A 19,663-nucleotide genomic window follows, 5' to 3' on the forward strand; every position below is an offset into this window, starting at 1 on the left:
ACCGGGTCTTATATTAATTTTTGCTCCAAAAGACGCATTAGAGCTGATTGTGTGGCGGGGTCTTATTTTTGGGGAAACACGCTAATAATAGAAAGTGGTAAGTTCCCAGCCCCATTCAAGCTCTCAGAAGATCAATCATGAAGGGTAAGAAGGGAAAAACAGGCTTTTTCCTGGATAGAATATGTTCCTTTATCCAGAAAACCCCTCAAAAGCCCATATAATTTAAGCACTGTTTTTGCTGAAACATTTTTCAGATTAAATAGTTTGAAAAGCGTGATCTCTTGGATGGGTATTTGAGAAGAGGTTAAAGTGGAGAGGTTCCTGTTGGGAAAATACCACTGAAAGTACATCCCCCAACAGGAGTCATTTCACTTGAGATTTGGGAGTAGCGCCAGGGCCCCTGCCTTGGGAATCGAGTCCGAAGGAAGATTCTCCAGCAGATACTTAACTTGCTCCTGGCCGAGTTTGATCTTGTCATCTGGCTTTGGCTGCTCAGTGAGGTGTGTTGACTTCCTTTGCACAAAATGCTGGTAATCCTGGAGTTGATGCTCTGAAAAGTAATTGGCCAGGGTGTCTAACAATCACGGGTTCCCTTTGGTCCAGATTCTCCTTGAGCTCCCGGGCATCTTCATGCTGCCCCATCAGGACCTTCTTCTTCTCATTAAGAGAGCTCCTTTCTTCGTTACTGGCGTCTTCACCAAAGGTATTAAGGACGTTCTCCAGTTGGGCCAGGGGCCCTGAGAGGGAGAACAACAGGTTTACCACCTTGTCCGAGTTCCCAATGAACATCTTGTACTTGTCAAACTCATTGGGCTTGCACCCCCACTATTTCTTTCAGGTCTTATTCTCTGCTGGGGAAAGTGAGTGGCCGAGGGATGAGCTACATACCCTTCCACACTCCCATAAAAGCACATGCATGCCTTCATCTCAGTGTAGGTCCTTAAAACGATGCTCTTCCTGGGAACGTCACACACTATTATGGACTCAGCAGCGAAGTTGTTGGGAAGGAGGCACTAAGCCTGTTTCATAAGTACTGTGGGCTGGTCTTGTCTGCAGTGAACAGATTTCTTTAGAGATGCGTATCTCTGTGTTTGTATCTTGGCAGGCCTAACCGTGGAATGAAGTAGAGTTAATATTATCAGGAAGGACTAAACAGGAGCTGAAAGATGCACCCCACCCACAAAACTTTTGTGGGTGATACTAATAAATTCTGTGTCCTTTCAGGAGGCTTGGGGACAAATCATTCAGGTAGAAACAAAGGGTTTATGTGATTCTCCGTGGAATGACCACAGGCTATAGGGCAGAGTTTTCAGATTGGGCCCCACTGTGATCTGTTTGACTTCTTTAGCAGCAATCTGATTTCAATTGAATCATATTGTTTTTTTAAAAATTCCAACCGCAACAGCACCACAAAAAGGAAATTAAACTATAAAAAGTGCATTAAGGTAAGGGTAGGAATCTAAATTACTGGCCCAGAAACAAGTAAAAATCAAAGATAAGAATAGAACCCGTAAGTTGCTGTAGTTAGACATTACAGATGCCACTGGTATTTATAATTGCTTGATATAGAACAGTCTACCTTGCAATGGATGCTGACATCATCAGCACAGCACTTAGGACTTGGGGATCTTCAAGTACTTTATAAGCATCCCTTTACTTATTCAGTTCTTGTGGGAAGTCAGATAAACAAAAAGTACCATTATCCAAGCCACATGGATAGAAGTACTCCAGTTGGAAATGAATTCTCAACATGGGAGCTTAGTGATGATTTGGGGACTAGCAAGATATTGTTGGCCCTCAAAAGGCTGAGATACATTCTCTCCCTGACTCAGCTCTCCTATACTTTGTACTTCATAATTCTGGCATTAGAGATCTGCATTAAGATAGGCAGTTGGATAAAGAGGGCTATTTATATTCTAGCCTTGGTGGTGCCACTAACTAGCTATGTGACCTTGGGCAAGCCACTTAGCCTCTCTTCCATGCGTACTGTCCAAGGTTATTTTGAAGATCAAGTAATAATAATAATAAAATAATAATAATAATAAATGTCATACCTAGGAAAGTTTAGAGCACAAAACAATTTTATTATCATTATATAGGTGACAAAGAAGAAAAAGATATAATTTAAAAAATTAAGTTGAGAATCTGTCATAGTGTTTTCCAGGCATGTAAACGTAAGATCAAATTTAATTCAGGTGTGGTTGTGCCCCTCCTAATTATTTCTTACACCTGGATGTGGCCCATGGGAAAATTCTCTCAGAGGCCACGCACTTAGGGTCTTGTATATTTTCAGGTTTCCTTATTAAGTAGAAACCAGAAGCCTTTTTATGTCTCCATAGGGACACCTCCAGCGCTTGTATCAGCACAAAAGAAATCATAACGTGAGGTGTTGGGGTTAGAACAGAAAGTCTGAAGGGCTCAACCCCAGAGAAATGGGAGAGCAGCCTTGTGCACTGCACAGCCTGTTGGTCTTTTCCTGGACACGAATGGTCATTGTATTTAAAAGGAGCTTTGCCTTTTAGAGAGCAAAGAGTTTAGATGGGAGTGTGTGTGTGTGTGTGTGTGTGTGTGTGTGTGTGTGTGTGTATGCTGTGTTTATATACAGGCCCTTGATCAAAAAGTTTTGGGCCTGTTCATTAGCAATTGGAAAGAAGTAGCAGAGAGGGAGGAGAACAAAAAAAAATATTAGCTAACAGATATTAATTGAACACGTAGTGACATAGATTATTGTGGAATATGTTATTTGTGATATCCTCTTTTAAAAGACATGGCCATATTTTTTATTCTCAATTGCTAATTGTTTTTAGGCTCACCAAATCATTCTTTCTGATGGTTAATCCAGCACAATTTGCCTTGTTTCCATCTGGGTGCTCAGGGGTTCAAAATAAATCAGAGTCATGGTCACTGACCTAGAAAAACTAATGGACTGGTCAAAGAGAATATATATTGATAAAAAAAGAGACAGAGCACAGAGTAAGAGGATTTGCAATTAAGCGCTGCAGCAAGTGGCAAAGGCAACCCATGTTTTGAGGGTTCAGCGAACGGGGAATCCTGCACTGGAGAAGCTAGTATTGGAATTGTGGGTTGGCGTAGGGAGTGCTGGGATCAGAAGTGGCAGAGCGGTGTGGGTAGAATTTGGAGAGACTCACCTCTATAAACACCTTGGTTCTGTGAGCCTTGGACCAGCAGGGGGAGCACAAGGTAATAAACAGCTCTGGTTTGAGAACTTTGTTCTTTGGAGCTCAAGGAAAACAAGGCTACGCGCTACAGGGATCACTCACTTCTATCTCTCTGCCCTGCAGTGTGTTTTCTTTTTTTCTTTTTTTTTAAAGTACATATATATATCTATATACATATATATATATATATGTATATATATATATATATATTATTTTTCAATTATAGTTGATATTCAATATTACATTAGTTTCAGGTATACAGCATAGTAATTAGACATTTATATAACTTAGGAAGTGATCCCCTGATAAGTCTAGGAGTACTAGACATACTTGTATGTTTTTAAAAGTCTACCACATCTTGCTCCCCTGATCACTTCAAAACTTTTCCAGGGTAAATGCAGACACAAACCTTATACCAAACTAACCAAAAGAGCCCACGAACAAAGTGAATCTAGACAAGGGAAAAACAGTAATATTCAGTTCTTAAGTGTTCTTTAAACCACTTTAATTCTTCAGGCTCCCAATTCTTTGAATAATCAGGTAATATGAGGAACTCACGGAATAGTATGTGTCGCAGAGATCTGCCACTTTAATATTTTCTTTGCGTTGGTTGGGGGAATGGGCTTTTTAAGAAAATTCAGCAAACCAATGACTGTTGGAACGGTGATTTGAGGGGAACTCTTAGAGTCTTCATAAAGCTTCAGTGGTGAGATATGCATTAAGAAAGACTGAAGCCTCATGTCTGTTCTCAGCAGAGTCACTCTAAGTTTCTAGATACTTGGTCAAATACGTTTTAGAATGAGGCTCCAGCTTTATTGAGCCGGGCTCTCCAAGGCCCATTCCATGGGTCTTCCATCAGTTCATCAAAAACACAACGTCGCCGGCCTTGGGGCCTTTGCATATGTTTTTTCCACGGGAAGCCCCACTCTCCATCTCCTCCTCAACCTTCCTTTTGCCTCGTTAATTCCAACTCAGCATTCAGATCTCAACTCAGTCATCACTTCTCAGGAAAGTTATCCGTAACCTACAGGCTCGGTGTGTCTGTACTTTTTATTCACAGCACTTAAGAAAGTTTGCCATTGCATACGTGTATGTCTGTCACTGCTCCACTCGCCTTCTTCACCTTACTACATTGAAAGTTCCAGAGTGCAGGGACTGTCCTTTTATTCACCACTGGATCCGCAGCATGAAGTATGTGCCTGGGACCTAATGAGGCTCAGTAACTACTCATGTGTTGGTACATTCTGCGAAGGGATATGGGAGGAGGCGGAAGAATCGAAATGTAGGGGAGGACAACAAGCTCAGGAGACAAATACTAGTTTTTAAGAAGAAGGACGGGATGAGGAGGAGAATGGGAAGGCTGTTGGGAGAGAGGCTGTACAGGGGAGCGTGCATTGTGCTGCTGGGTGTGCATGGGGCCATATGACAGACTACGTGAGGATACCCACACTGCGCCTTGGGAAGGGGGAGGCATCCGTCAAAGTTCAATGGACGATGACCTAAAGAATGTTCCTGATTATAGAGGTTATTCTCCATTTGCCTCCCACCCCTGAATCCATTCTATATTCTTTATATGTTGCTCTGTGTCCAGGAGGCTGACCCTGGCTCTTGGTTGGATTTGGCATGGCGTGGACTGGTGGGAGGGAGGGAAAGTCGGAGGAGAGAGGACGTGGGTATGCCCACTCCCTCGCTGCCTTGAATGGCATCTCTGGTGGCAGCTGCACCGTTGAGTGACTGTAGCTCCTACTTTATGGCCCCTCACCCTTGGCCGAGCTCTTCCTGGTCTTAGGAAACCATTTCCCACCCTCAATCTGTCAGCCTCCTGCGAACCCAAGTCTCTACGTGCCTCACTGCTCAGTCTTCGGTCCTTCTGCTTCCTTCGTTTCCTCTGCTTGCTGTTCTGTCAGTAGCCCCTTCTTTCAAGTCTCCTCATTTGAACCATGTGGAGACAACTCCGTTTCCTATTGGGGCCCTGACTTCTGCACTTACTTTCTGCTAAGCGATGGCCCTTACTCACTTGTTGCATTGGATACAGTGCTAGGGACAGACTGCCTGCCGACAAGCAATTTGATTACAACTGGCCAATTGTGTAGATACACATTAGAAATAACCTCTTTCTCTTTGGGCAGCACATTAGCTGTTAGATTCTTGGCTCTGTCAAAGGACGGAAAGGCATCTCTTTCCATTTCTTCTACTCTGGACGCAAGGCTATACTGTTAACAACCTGCTCTCAACCTAAAATCTCTGACTGAAGAAATGTGACTTAGAAAACCCCAAGCTGATAAGGGCAGGGAGAATAGAACCATTAGCAAGTAAGAGTGCTTATTAGACATCCAGTCTGCAAAATTCAGGTCACCAAAAATGTTTAAACTGGATTATTACATGAACTGCCTCAGTTCTCTTCATTTATTTTGCTGGTGCAGACCCTGGGTCTGTCTCCTTCTCCCCGTGAATGCCCGCCCCCACACACCCCGGTGCCCCCCCAAAAAAAGTACAGGAAAGTAGCACAGGAGGATTACAGGTGTAAGAGATTCTCTCCTGGTTCCAGTTCTATTTTGAAATTATTGGCTACTTAGATTTTCCTCCTTAGACATATTGAATATATACCCCCCAATCTATAAAATGTCCAATTAGAAACCAAATGAAAGTGTTCAGGAACCAACTCAGTTACACTGATAAGGCCTTAAAAAAATAGAAGAGAATAATTTAAATATGTGTTTAAACTTACGACATAATGTTTCTTCTGATGCTCCCCTTACCCAACTCCCTGCGAGATACCCAGCACAAGAAAATACTAAGAGTGAATTTTCTAAATTAGGAATTGAGAAATGACCCACTTACAGAAAATCAAATGCAGTCTCTCTCACGTTCTACAAGTACCCGAAAAAATATACAGAGGGCTCATTTTAGACTCTGCCACGGCAAAGGCTAATGCTTGATCTGTAGAATCCTGTTCACTCAGGAACCCTTTGCTCGTAGGATGGAATGCTGGAATAGAAGACCTTGGGGCCTGGATCCCGTCCTCACTTGGGCTTTATGGGACTGGGCTTAATGTCACCCAGAACTCAAGGACCTGGGGAATGGAAATATCATGTTGGGGATTTAAGGTGGAATGGAGACCCGATTGTTTATTCTAATTTTAGTTTCCGACAGATTATCTTACAGAGTAATCTTGTATGACACAACTTGTGCTTTTCTGTAAATAGACTCATTCTGTTTGTTTTGAGGCTCTGCTGTGGTTTCTCTTGCATTCCTGAGAAGGAAATCCCACTTAGAGACCATTGTCCATAATCCCAAGGCTTCAAAGGGAGCTGAAGTGGCCCCTGACTGCACTCCTTGCATGCAGACCCTCCTGTCTGCTGAGTCTGTAATGGGGATGAACAAAGATAAACACAGAAATATCTGGACTGTACCTGAATTAAACCTCTGGACATTTTCCTTAGCCAATTCCCCCCTCCTTTCTTTCTCAGGAGGTATGTGGCTAAAAGAAAGTCAAGCTTTTTACAGCTGGTCTTGGAGTCTTCGCCATATAAAAGGGGTTGTTTCCAGGGCTGATTTATAAACATGGTGACTGGTTCATAGCACAAATTCACTTAAGTAGTATCTCCAAGCCTTTCTGTGTTGGTGCTCCAGGGTGGCTGGACGCACTTTGAAGAGAGTCAAAAGATGCTTGAAATAAATTCTTTTAAATTTGGTTTCATTTTAACATACAAACCAACTAATTGTAGTGGCCTGGGAATCAGAATAATAGCTCCATTTGTGCCATGAGCTCGTGCAACTTGGGGCAGTTCCCTTAACTTTTCTGCGCATCACGTACCACTGTATGAGGTGAAATGGTTCAATACAGGACCTCTGTGTTTCACAACTGCAGGGGATGCTATTCACATTGCAGTCTGTATGGTGCTTTAGGCAGGCTCCGTTTCCATTGACCACAGGAAAAGCGGTGTCTTTTGGAATGTTGTATTGCTGAGACCCAGGCTTGATTTCTAAATCAGTAGATACTTATTGAGTACTCATTGTGTACCTAACAATAGAGAGGCATGTGGAAAGCAAGAGGCACAGTGCAAGTATTCATGGGGTGGGGGGATACCTAATGGAGGGTGAAAATGATTTCATGTATGTGTTCATGAACTTCTCAAAGACATGTGTTAAGAATCTACTAAATGCCAGAAATTGTGCTAGGATAATCCATATTTTTTCTTTTAAACTCAGCTCAAACCTGACTTCCTTCATGAAGACACAGTCCCACCCTCAAGGAGCTCACAAGTTTGTGGAGAACAAACAGGAACTTGTGGTAAGTACCATGGTAGCTATGCGAGCTTGAGATATGACAAAATTTAGCCATAGCATTTTTGGTTTATCTGATCTTTTATATTATTCATATTTCTTTTCTCTGTTGATGAGTAATTGAGATGTCATTGTATTAGGTTGGTGCAAAAGTAAGTGTGGTTTTGCAATTTTTAATCTTTTAAACTGCAGTTACTTTTGCACCAACCTAATACTTCAGCTAATATTTATTGAGTGGGTAAAGCACTGTTTAGAAAGCAAAGGTGGGTGATATGTGCTGTTCAGAATTTGTACAGCAAAGTCAGATTTATAAATAATACAAATGGACTTTGTTAAGGACTCCTGATGTGCCAGAGACAGAGAAATAGAAAGAGAACATGCACACTTGGCTTGGAGAATCAGAAAGGTCGCCTTGCAGAAGATGCCATCAAGATGACGCATCCCTCTTCTTCTAGGATGCGCCTGGTCTCTGCTTTACACTTCCATTGCTCCTGGCACTTTGTCTTGATGGAATGTCTTCTGGTTGTAATCACACATTATTTTATGATTTGAATAATGTCTATGCCACTTGATTGTAAGCTCCATGAGGGTAGAGACCGTGTCCTTTTTGCTCACTGTGGTATTCCTAGTTTAGAAGGCAGTCATAAATAGTCAACAAATGAATGAACGAGTGGGCACTAAAGAGTAGGTGGAATATTGGGTAGAGCAGGAGGCTTCCAGGCCGAGGGAACAATTTGAACAAGTGCCATGCATAAGTAGCCTCTTATTAACCCTTAGAGACTTTAGGGACGTTAGAAATGGAAACTGTATCAGATCCTTTTGCCACATGACTAGAGGGCTTATTGAGAGAGATTGTGTGGCAGGTACACAGAGTGTCTCTAACCTCTCTTTAATAAACTCAGGAAAGATTTCATCACCCTGATTTTATTTAAGCTGTTCTTGAACCTAGTAGGTGCTCATTAAATATTTGAAAACGGAATTAGAGCATGGGTGGGTATACTGATGTTTTCTGTCCAACAACCTTCCAGCATAACAAGCTATCATTGCGTATCCCCTGGCCCCTCCTGCTTCTTGCTTAAGCCATGTCTTTATGCTGTGAGAAAAATGGTGCAATATGGGGGAAAAAAAGCAGGGCATCTGGTTCACCAGATATGCATATGGCCACAACATATGGCAAACCCGGGGCATTTGACCATCGTGCTCATTAGGATGTGCCTGCAACCCGGACGCTGTGCGTTCACTGTGTCTGTGTCGCTTTCCTCTCAGCGTGTCGACCTGGTGTTAACCATCAGGACACGCTTGCCTTTCCTCAGCAGATCACTACCTCCACTTCTTTTACCTCGCCTTTCTTCTGAAATTCCCTCCTCTTTCCTGTTTACTTGCAATTGGCTGGTGGCCTTCAAACTTGAAGGCTGGTCTTATTCCACCGATACCATTAAAAACATCAACTCACCACACAGCCAGCAAAAAGCTACAACAGCAGCGCAAGGACGTCTTAGGGGGTGCGGAGAGAATGCAAGTTTTGTTTGCATTAAGGCATGAAGGAAAACAGTCTATTTTTCTCAGAGTCTGGGATAATTAACTTTGCACAGAAAAAGAGAAAACCCCACCCACCCTCGATCCCCTGATTTTCACTCAGGGACTTCACAACACCAGGAAGAGGAGAGCAATGAAGAGTGCAACCCCATCCACAACTCTGACAAACAAAACAAAACAAAACAAAACAAAATAAAACAAAACAAAACAACAAGCAATTCAAACGGCGAAGACTAGATCGATCTTCAAAAGCCAGTGAGCTGTCAATTCATTTTGTGTATTTGATAGTTGCCCCTGAAAAATGTCCTGGGTCCAGCTTTTCTAGGTCCATCTTAGGTTTCTCTTCCACCTCCCACTTCTCTAAGGAAATCCCACTTTCCAGTTCGCATTGGCAATTGTAATACCATCATTTAGTATATTTGCATATTCCATTTTCGTCCAGGTTGCTCCTCTCCTGTTGCATTTCTAAAAATGAGAAATGAGACCAAAACTCATATTAACCCCCATGTCATTCCCCTTGCTTTTCATTCATTGCCACTCTTTATCATCCTTCTGCAAATTTTCAGTCCATCTGACAATACTCCCATCAAAATCAATTAGAACCAGTTTCACAAAATAGACTTACTGATGCCCTCTGTCAATCTGTTCTTGAATTCCAGCTGTATACCATCGATACGCATTCACTTATTGCTAGATATACATTATTCCTTTCATCTGTTATGAACTATCAAAAAACAGTAACAAATTTCTCCGGAAGGATTTATTCTTCACAGAGTTCTCTTCTTCTCTTTCTAAGTATTGCTGATGATTTGATTGAACTCAAAATAGTTACAGATTTTTCTCATTTAATACCCACTCCATTATTTCAAGGCAGGAAAAGTGCAGATTTTTTTTTTCTTTTAAATAGTTTTATAGACAAAGTGAAAGATTTTTCATTCTTGCTTCAAATTCATTGTGAAAACAGAAGGCAGTTTTCCCAGATGGAAATCTGTCATATCATTATGGAAATGTCAGATTTCCACCCGGGGCATATTGACAAAAAGCCATGGTTTTTGCCCAGGGGGTGGAATTTCACAAAATTTCTCAAGAAGAGCTGCATTCCCTAGTAGAAGACAGAGGCAATTTCTTTCCCCATTTCAGATTGAGGAGACTGAGCTTTAAGAGATTGGTTTCAGGCAAATATCCAAAGAGGAGAAAAGAAGGTTTTAGCTTCTCCATTATTGGCTATAGGGGCTTGGCTCTTTCGTTTGTGAGTCAGTCCAGGCTGTATTTACTTTACTGTTATATCTACCCTGAGCTGTAACTCTATTGACGATATCATACGAAATGGGTGTGTCATATTGTCGAACAGAGGAAAAATTTTATTCTTTGACCTATCTGACTCTGTCATGTAAATATCTCCCCTTTAGATAACAGATATGCTCTTCTTAAAGTCTCTCTTAATTTTAGTAATTGTATTTTTTTTCCTCTGGGAATGGAGCATTTTAAACCTCCGTTAGTGGAGTATTCATGCATGCATTAGAAATATTAGCAAATCATGTCCATGTTAATGACTGATAGGACATTTAGAGGAAAATAAAACAATCCCCAAACATTTTCATACATTTATAGTCATCAGAATCTCACGCTTTAAATAGATGAAAGAGATTTGTGAGTGGCATAAGTCATGGCAGAAATAGCCTTGGGACATGAGTTACTCTATTCTATTACGTAAAAGTCTTGCTGTCTTGTATAATAGCCCTGCAGATTAGCAAGTACAATGCAAGGGATCTAAATATATTTCTAAAATAAAGATTTGCTGTTCTCAACAACAAGAAACCACCTCCAAAGATTACACTAGTGTAGGTACTCTGTTCCATTAATATAAATGACCCCAATGTATATTTTTTCCCAGCAGAAATACCTGCATTTTTTTTAGAAAAAATGCAGCAATAACTTCAAACTTCAAAGGTCTAAACTTCAAAAGGTTTCTTGCATTCTGCTTGATGGGACAGCATCTTATGCACACATGCTTTTTTCCCTGCTAAATGCCTTAATAATGAGCTTGGGTTCAGATTTTGTGAATCGGAGCCAAGTAACTCTATTTTATTATATTTGCTGGGAAATGAACTAGCTCAGGGTAATTAGGAAAGCAATTTTATTAGCTTCTATTTCATAAAGATTGTTTTTTAATCAGAGTCAGAACTTACTAGAAATGATTCTGTGCTCATTGCTTGGGTCTCAGGAAATGAAGTGGGGCACCGTAGGTCCTAACCCACAGTAAAACCGATGTGATGAAGACAGAAGCTTTGCCCTTAATCTCTAACAATGCTGTAAAAATAAACCCAATCTGTGGCGTTGTAAATAAAAGGGTCACAGCTAACGATTACCTGCGTGTAGTTTATTATAGACTAGAGCCTTGATAACTGAAGGAGTTAAACCTTTCTTTTAAATTGACCAAAGAGTTCTGGATTCAAGTTGTGAGCAATCCTGATTTGGGGTCGGGGGAGGGTTGGAAGAAAAGCAAAACACAGGAATAGGTGAATATGTCTTCAAGAGACAAATGGGAGAAGGAATTGGGACTGATGGTGTATTTAGATAATGTAGTGCAGCTGTGAAAAAGACAAATGCTCTACTGAGGCACACAGCATATAAGGGGGGGTGCTGCTTATAGGAAAATGGAGTTCCTGTAATCTTGCCTGTCCTGGCAGCCACTTATGGAGCACGGCGTACTGTTTGGGGCAGCTCACTAGGAAGAGAACATCAATACTGTAAATTAGAGAGAACTCAGAGAAGGGTGACAAAAAAGATAAAAGGATTAGAAGAGATGACCTATAAAGAAAGGTTAAAGGAACATAACATTTAAAGCTTTCAGAAAAAGGAGCTGGAGAGATGGAAGCCTATGCTAACTGTCTACAAATATTTGAGCAATAATAATTTTAAGGAAAGAAGGGGATTGCTTGCAGTGGTAGAGAATGGTCTAATAAGAAGTAACGGCTTGAAACTAAGGAAAGGGGAAAATGTCGGTTAGGAGACATTAGGAAAAATTTCTTCCCAGTAAGGGTTATTAGGCACTGAAGTGAACTGCCTGGGGAGGTGGCTGAGGCCTCATCCTTGCAAGTGTTGCCAGGATTTAAGGGGCGCTAAAACACTCAGGGAGCTCCTCCACAAGGAGAGAAAGCTCACCCTTTTCTGAAGACATTCCTGTGTTAGAGAACTGGGACAGAAAAAGAAAAAACCAGGCGGTCTTTCACAACAGCCTCAGCTGTAACTTAAAGCTTGTAAAGGAACGAACGTGTGGAGGGGTAAATACCTAACAAGAGGAAAGCCCATCTCATGTGGATGGGAACTAACTGTCCAAAAATCTGTTATTTTCTACTGTTGGTCATTAGTGTTGGTGTTCCTCATTTCCCTTTACAGTCATCAAGACATTTACATAAATCATTGTACAACACCTCCAGAAGTCAGCGCTACAGTGGGAAGGGAGGGGTGCCTCTGACAAGGAAGCACATTTAAAAATGAATGGTGTGAGGTTGCGTGCATCAGTTTCTGTTGGGCAAGCAAAGGGAAATGGAGAAAATTGCCATGTTTTATCATGTCGGATGAGCTGGAACAGGTGACACCGTGATCAGGTGTGCATGCATAATCACTCCCCCAAATAATCGCCATGTGGAATAATTTCCCCCCAAATCTTGCAGCTTCGACTTATTCTCTGCGAGTGACTCATAAATCTTGGCCTTGAATGTGAATCAAGATTCCAAGCTGCAGGCTCAGGGGTTTGTTGGATTTATTCAACTTTAGTCTTTATTTATAGACATAAAAGAGTATTATTGGTTGTAACATCCAAACAAAAGAAAACAGATTGTAAGCCTCCATTAATGTTCTCCCAAAAGGGAAATCGCACATTTCTCTCGGGTCTTTCATTCTCTCCCATGCAATGTTAAGATGATGTCATAAACTCGTAATTACTTTGTGATGTTCTTATGCACTTTATATCTGTTGGTTCAGAGACGCAAATTCCCTCTCTGATCAGAATGCAGCAAACAATACAAGCAGGTGGAAGATAAGTCTTTGGTGGCTTGCAATTCGGAAGCCTCTGAAGTTTTGAATTCATGCTGTTTAAAGTCTGTCTATTGTCTAGGAGGGGAAAATGCATTTTAAAAAATCTTGGGTCTTCTGTTATATACATGAATGAGGTGTTAATTTACTGGAACAATTACTCTTACTACCAGGAAATAAAATTATTTCAGCTAATGAATGTAGAGGCTATATTAAGAAAATATTATTGTATTTATCTGGTGGAAATTTTTCATCCACAAATCATATCCGGGAAAGAAAAAAATACTTTAAAAGAAGGAGTATATTTGTATGCATATTATTAGATGTCTATCTTTTAAGTACCTGAGTCATTGGGATATTTAGAAAACATAAACCTTAGGTCTCTGAGAGAAAAAAAAAAATTGATCACAAGATGGTGACTTTCTATTTTCTTGACCAAATTTCTCTTTGAATCCCAGCTCATTTCTTCAATTCTGCTAGAAAGAGGCTATAAAGTATCTATTTCCAAGTCCTCTTTAAGCCTTTCTCAGATTTCTTATTGCTCATTGTTAACCATTTTAATTTCTGACCTCTTCTGCTCCACTAGTTATAGACCCATTCACTGACCCTGTAGGATTTCCAACTCGGTGATTTATGTCCTTGCCATATTCATGTGAAGCACCAGAATCAACCTGAGAGAGAGAGAGGGAAGGGGAGGGAGGGAGACAGAGAGCGCGCGCGCGAGAGATGCTTCCCTACCATTCTCCTTCTTGGTGTCAGAACAACTGTTCTTTACCCTTCTCTTTTCTTATGATCTGAATCATGATCTTGATGCTGGAAATTTTTTAGATGTCTTGAGCAATAACACCCCAGAAAAAAAAAAAGAAAAGAAAAGAAACACTCTTTTGAGTTTTGATTGCTGCAGCTATTATAGACTGAGAGGCAGGAGTGGTAGGGTTTGGGGCAGGATAGAAGGAGAAGTGATCCTACAGTCTCCCATCTGATGAATAAAGCTAGTGACTTCTGGGAGAGTCAGAGGAAAGGATAGGGTCTGGGGAAACCTGCTTCCGCCTTCGTCTTGGTACTGTCTCTCTCCTATGGGAAGCAAAGCCCTTTTTCCTTCATTATCAAAATACAGAGGGTTATGGAGCTGTCTGTTAGAAGGAGCTGAGCCACTTTGATCGTTTGTTTGGTATATGCCTGCTCCGTCGTCTTCTAAGTTGACAAGTAGACCAGCACATGTAGGTGCCATTTGCCTTCCTTATTAGAGTCATTTGCAGTCAAGACTGATTTAAAGGTAATTTGGCTTTAGATCTTTGTCTGCTAGTTTTCTATATATTCCTTCCTGTATTTTTTTCTCACCCATATGTTTAATTTCCAGTCTTTTCCCCTACTCTCTGAATTCTTTACAAATCCTGGGTCTGCAGCAAAACAGCCACATCTCATGTGAGTCCTGCTCTAGGATCAACTTGATCTCTCTGACCCAGGCTTGTGTTGTGCGGTAACATGGTTCAAAATTAAACACGGATGCTGACTAGCGAGCTTCTTTGTTAGGATGTGGACGTGCCCCACATGTCGGTCTGGTTTAGTTATTAGGATCTGAAATCTTAATCATACACTCTAAGAAAAGGCTTTGATAAAGAATTTTACTCCTGTATGTTCATTTAAGATTTAGACTTGACGTATTAACACCAAATTTAAAATTGTGTCCTCTTCATTGCAATCCTCTGTAGTTACAAGGTTCTAATAAATATTATGTCCTCCCATCATGCAATTAAAATTTTCCACCTCATTTCACAATGCAAAACATTCACATGTTGTCAATCATTTTGAAACATGATTTTTTGACATCATGTAATTTCACTTCATTTTTCCAGACAGACATCACACCAGGAAATTATTTAAGAAAGAATTCTATTATATCTTTATTTTTCCACCAAATTTCACCTTCAAACGCAGTCATTTGTGTACATTTCAGTAATTTCAATAATAAACTTGCAAGGAGAAGGGATGGCAACTCCTCAGACAGACGTTCGTTCACATATGGGTTTTGCCATTCTCACGAGGCTGCGGCTCAGTTGTGGGCACCCGGTTAGAAAACACCATTTTAGCCACGGGAAGTTTACAAGTCTTGCTGCATGAAGTGAAAAGGTTGCTGCTTGAAACAGCTACCACCTGGGCAGCTGGGAGAAAAACATGCGTGTGCTTTTGAACTTTCCTCTGTTTAATAACTAGCAGACACTAATGATTTGCCAAACATCCTGATTTAAAATGGTGGTAGTCAAAAGCAAGGCTGCCTGCTGGTTGTCAGGTAGCCCACCTGTTCTCCAAACCAAAGTTCCCGTGACCTGTGCCCAATGCAAAGCTGTTATCCTTTAAACCACTGCTCGATGTGCATGTACACCTTGGTGGGTTCTCTTGCTAGCATTCTGGTCTGCTGTCACAGAGAAGCCTCTTACTGGGAGCTCTATGTTGCTTTTTTTATGAAGGAAGATCCTTGGGGAATGAGCTCATACACGGTCTTTGGGGACGTTGGGGTGGGGAAGAAGGGATGCTGCTTATTTTGTCTGAGCAGCAAGAGAGCTAATGGGAAAATGTTGACTAAGCCACTGCTCAATTCAGAATAGGATAAGTATCACGTCCTAGTTTTTTTTTTTTTTTTTTTTTTTTTAATAGCGAGGTGGGTTTTTCAAGAAGGGCCAACCATATTATTCATGAGTTGGTGTAGTTCTTATGAGAGGAAAAGTGGAAAACAGCTAGTGGTTGAGGGTGATGACGATGTGAAATAGGTAAAGCAGTGTTGAAACTATGTCTGCAGTCTCCGGTAGGGAGAGCAAAGGTGGTTTTTGATGAAAACAAAAGGGCCCCAGGAGGCTGGAGAACACTGTTTTGGTGTGACCTAAAATAGAAAGGTGATTAGGAAAGTTTATTAAGTGTCAGTTTGGTTATCACCTATTAGCACAAGAAAGTTAATGTGGTAAGCACTCTTGCAGTATTCAAAATCGTGACTTTGCAATGGGCCTGTTGACTGTTTACAGCTAACCACATCATGGCGAGAACTGGAAGCCTCTAGGCCTCGGCTCCTTCTTTGTATTCTACTACTAGTAATTTAAGATATTCTAGATTTATATAGATGCTGTGATGCAGATATCAATAAATATATCAGAATGAAACCTTCCATAGCGCAAGAAGGAATTCTTTTAAGATAGTTCCATCTAAGAATATTATGTTAAAGTGATTACATTTAGGATTTTATTAATGATTAATCTGTGAAAGTACTTGGTATCAAGTCAGATTTCCTGGTACATTTTCAAATACCTGTTGTGTACTCTGCTTTACAAATATTGTCATTTAAATCTTCTACTTACCAAACAAGCCTGGTGTTATTATCTCTTTTTTACTGATGGAAATCTAAGACTCGCAGTAGTAATATAGTAATGAAGTGGCAGAGCTCAAAATCAAATCTCCCATGCCCTAAATGTTTGTTCAATGAATGCTGACAATTAAATCCATACCATATTCACTTACGGATATTCATCCATGCTTATCCATTAATTATACCCAAATACGACAGAATGCTCATCTGCTTTTTGATGGGATGATTGGTAAATTAGGAGATCCTGTATGATCTCCTAAAAGCATACTTCCCCCACCTTTCTTCTAAGTAAAAGCCTTTGTAATGTTCTTTAAGCCCAGTCCAGAGAGGTTTTCTCTAGGGACCAGTGGTGCTTAACTTTGTTCTCTAAAGTCAGTTATGCTACAAATGAAGAAAGCAGTTAGCATTCATGATCCTTGGTGATTTTTATCTCCCTCTCCAGATTGACATAGTGCTTATCACTGTGGTACTAAGTGCATTGACATGCTTGCTAACTGCTCATGAAACAACACTGAGGGGAGAATAGCCCTTTCCTTTGAGCTATTCAATGCCTCACTCGCAGACAGCCATTTAATTTTCTCAATATTGCAAGTTCTTCATCATCTGAACTCCTGTGTTCTTTACACTTGCACAGTTATTAATGCAATGAAATTCTTGTGTGATGGTGAACAGCCTTTTGAACAACAAGATCTATGGGAAAGTTTATGCCATGGTGTGTCTACATACTACTACTTACCACTTGTTTTAGAAATTATTTGGCACAAGAAAGAAAATCTATTTGAATAAACTAAAAAGAAAAGTATGTACTTTTAAAAGGCTTCATGGGAATCTCACAAAACCCATATGTACTAATAGAGCTTTGCCTCACAGAAATGGGAGTAGAAACAGGCATCTTACTCACTCCTCTCTGTCATCCCATCATCCCTCCTTCCTGCTGCTCTTTGCTTCTGTGCTTTATTCTCATCTCTGATGACCAATTTCTCTGTTTACATATCTGCCCTCACAGGGCCCATCATAGTTGCCATCAGTTGCTGGCCTTAGCCTGCAAATCTACTTGACCAACCAGCTGATACTCCCCACATCAAAATAATGCCGAGTCTAGTGTACCTATTTCAAATTCCTGAGAGAAAGAATCTGCTACTGCCAGGGTCATATGTGCACTCCTGGCTGGAGAGGTTAGCCATGTTGGGCCACTTCTTTCAGGATGCTGTGAAGGTCTCCTAAGAAATGGGTTAGAGGTAGAGAAGTTTCTCACTCTAGAATCAAGTATTGCAAGGATTATCTGTGTGGAACACAAAGTGGACTTAACTGTACAACAATGGATTTTTAAGTCACTATACTTAACAGAAACAAAATTCTCATGCAAAAATCCATGCCCTGGACATTTTCAGGTAGAGGATCTTCTACAGAGGACCAAAGAAACAAAAATACCTGATCTTAGGTGAAGAATTCCATTCTTTCTGGACTGAAATCAGAAAGTGTTTTTTGGAATGTTTCCTTTCTGTTTCCACCCATAAACCCAGTTTTTAGAATCCAGGGAAGAGGAAAAGATGAATTTAGCCAAATAGTCTCTCCCCTCCTCAACTCTTCCAATCCAAGAATACACTGGAGAGCCACCTTTCTCTACTCTAATTGTGTGATTTTCATATGCAGACACAGCCACCATCACGTGTTGGTGGCTTTGTGCACATGGCTGCCAAAGTCCGGAAGACCCCTGAAAAGTTCAGTTAGCTATTCGGATATTTTTGTCAGGCTGTTTGTATATCATAATTGGGTTTCCAATAATCCTAAGTACATTTCTGTGATTTGCTGAGGAAAGTTTAAATTAAAATCAACTCTTGGAGAAGGTTTGATTGGAGGACGACTTCCCCTGGTGCCTGGGAGCTCCCTGCTTTTCCTCCCGGCAGCACCATTATGGTCTGGTCATATATAACTTTCTCAGTTCAATTGCTGGTTCGCCAGACTTGAGTTGTACCCAGGCGGCCAATTCACTCTCCTAAGATAGAAGCATCTCTATTTGAACAGGCTAAGACATCAAGTTTCCTGTCATTCTAAGGTTCTAAGCAGAATTGTTATGCCATCACAGGATGACCAATATGGCCTATTAGGTAAGAAATATGATCCCGCTTTAATATCCTATTTGCATATTTTTGTTTTCCAATAAGTGCTTTTTGCATAGGTCTCGGGCCCAGAAGTGTGTGGCTGAGGGTTTATAAGGGGCTGATTTCTGTCCAAAAGTGTCTCCAATTGGAGACAGACATGCATGCTCACAGGAGCTTAAATTCTGTGTTCTAGTTCTACTGAAAGGAGAGTTCTAGCACAAAACACTTTTGTGTTTTCCCCTGTCTTCTGAAAACGGTTTAAGAGCATTACATTTTGTTCCTACTGCTTCAGTCCTTAGTCTCTCTATAGGACCTAGTCTTGGGTGATACTGAAAAATCGCCATCCATGCAGACTATCAAATGGCTCCGCTAGGTAAAATATAAAAATGTAATGAAGCCAAACTTGAATGTAATCCTACAACAACAAAATCACTTGAAAGAGCCGCTGGCTACCATTTTGTTGTTGTTTCTTGGAGGCATGTTGTGCATGGACAAAAGAGACCAATAGCCCTAGTTCCTGCCCCATTTAACAACAATAACAATAACAACATTTTAAGTTAGCAATTTGCTAAATGCTGTTCTAAATGCTTCACCTGGATCATCTCATTTAATTCTTAACACCTTCTTTCGGGGTAGGTATTTTCATCGCCCAATTTTGTAGATAAATCAACTGAGGCTCAGAAAGGTTAAGTAACTTGCCTAGAGTCACAGAGCACGACAGAAGTGGGTTAGGATTTGAACCCAGCGTGTGAGTCCTGACTTTGTGTTCATAACCACTACATTATATCCCCTTTGGAATACACATCCATCCAGTCAGTTGTAAAATGAGCTTTTTAAAATTTTTTTTATTGAGGAATATTGGGCAACAGTGTGTTTTTCCAGGACCCGTCAGTCGTTATCCTTCAATCTAGTTGTGGAGGGCACTGCTCAGCTCCAAGTCCAGTCACTGTTTTCAATCTTAGATGCAGGGGGTGCAGCCCATCTCATGCAGGTATTGAACGGGCAACCTTGTTGCTGAGAGCTCGCACTCTAACCAACTGAGGCATCTGGCTGCCCCAACGGCAGCTCAGCCGCAGCTCATTGTCTTTAACCTAGTTGTGGCGGGCGCAGCTCACTGGCCCATATGGAAATCGAACTGGCAACCCTGTGGTTAAAGCTCACGCTCT

General features: G+C 41.0%; 1 pseudogene; it reads right to left on the reverse strand.

The window, feature by feature from the left end:
• Positions 1-304: 304 nt before the first annotated feature.
• On the reverse strand, positions 305-918 carry LOC117032792 (protein Shroom3-like; annotated as a pseudogene).
• Between the last annotated feature and the right edge of the window lie 18,745 nt (positions 919-19,663).

The sequence above is a fragment of the Rhinolophus ferrumequinum genome, chromosome 13 (genome assembly GCF_004115265.2).
Source record: "Rhinolophus ferrumequinum isolate MPI-CBG mRhiFer1 chromosome 13, mRhiFer1_v1.p, whole genome shotgun sequence".
NCBI classification, from domain to species: domain Eukaryota; kingdom Metazoa; phylum Chordata; class Mammalia; order Chiroptera; family Rhinolophidae; genus Rhinolophus; species Rhinolophus ferrumequinum.